Below are 1,731 nucleotides of genomic sequence, written 5' to 3' on the forward strand. Positions count from 1 at the left end.
TATATTCAACATATTAGGGCACATACAGGCTTGCCTGGACCATTGAGTGAAGGTAATAATATGGTTGATCAATGGACAAGGATGGAATGTATTTTCCTGAGCTCGTCCTTAGATCAAGCCAGACAATTTCATCACCTTTCATGTGAATGTAAGAACCTTGCAACAGAAATTCCATTTGTCTAGAGCAGATGCCAGACAGGTGGTCTTGGATTGTCCCCAGTGTGTGATTCATCATCACCCACCCAGTGTGGGAATGAACCCTAGAGGGTTGATGCCACTTAAGATCTGGCAAATGGATGTAACACACATTTCAGAGTTTGGAACTTTAAAATATGTCCATGTATCTGTGGATACCTGTTCAGGTGTCCTTCATGCTACACCCTTGAGTGGAGAAAAGGCTCACAGTGTCATAGGGCATTGCTTGGAAGCCTGGGCTGCATGGGGAAAGCCACAGCAACTGAAAACAGATAATGGACCAGCCTACACAGCTCAGACTTTTGCTTCCTTCTATAAACAGATGGAGATACAACTTAATCATGGATTCCTCTATAAACCTCAAGGACAAGGAATTGTGGAGCGTGCTCATCGCACCTTGAAAGAATGTTTGCCAAAACAAAAAGGGGGAATAGGCCAAGGCCGCACCCCCAAGGAAAGAATATCCCTAGCCCTTTTTACCCTTAATTTTTAAAATTTGGATGTGGATTGCTTTTCCGCTGCTGATCGTCACCAACGTCAAAGAGGATCCTTGAAGGGTTATGTAAAATGGAAGGATGTGCTTACTGGATTGTGGCATGGCCCTGATCCAGTGTTGGTATGGGTGAGAAGTTCTGTTTGTGTTTTTCCCAAGGATCGTCAAGAACCCTTGTGGGTCCCAGAGAGGCTCATAAGGAAGTGTCATCATGAGGAGTCTACTGAGTCTACTGGTGCTGCCGGTGGTCATCAGCCTGAAGTGGATTCCGGTGCAGCCAGAATTGAGATGGGGGATCCTGTCGGTGTTCCCGAGACCCATGCCATTACGCCATAATGCTAGAGTGTTTCCCCGCTTTTTTAGTAATGGGCAGGAATGAGGGCCATGGTGGGTCTCTTGTTGCTGATCTCCTTTGTGGGCCTGCGGTGTATTTGCAAGTTCAGGTTCACTCAAAAGGCGCAATGCAGCTATGATTGTGCAAGCTTTTACAGCCATTGTGGCAGGACAGTTCCCCCAGCCATGGCTAACAGTCATGTATCAGTGATCGTCTATCACATTCAGGCTGCACAGCAAAGCACTGCACTTGGGATACACTGTTTGCTGCTAGTGGTCTCAAGAAGAGCATGTCTGATTGATGCAGGTTGATACAGCCCTTTTCCCAATTCTCCCATTCATTCCTGCCTCTGGAAAAATGATATCGGATGGGTCTGGCTTGGACTGGGTGGGTGACACCTGGTGAAGAGCCTGTACAATGTCCCCACTTTATTCATCAGAGATAAGACCTCTACTCTTGCCTGTTTCATAAAACAAAAAAGGGGGAACTGGAGAGCTGCGATGTGCCACGCCTTAAAGATGGCGCAGGCTCCCGCGTTCCATTCAGCTAGCCTGACAGCAAGTGCTCTCAGTGACAAGCAAGTCCTTAATTGGCTGTGCTTACCAGTCGCGCCTGCTTTCGCATAAGAGTGGCCTATTTTATTTACCTATGTGGCTCCCAGGGGTTGGTTGGGCAGGAGTACTTAAGCCTGCACGGGCTCCCCCCCCCC

This window comes from Mastomys coucha, unplaced genomic scaffold, assembly GCF_008632895.1.
Source record: "Mastomys coucha isolate ucsf_1 unplaced genomic scaffold, UCSF_Mcou_1 pScaffold14, whole genome shotgun sequence".
Classification (NCBI taxonomy): Eukaryota; Metazoa; Chordata; class Mammalia; order Rodentia; family Muridae; genus Mastomys; species Mastomys coucha.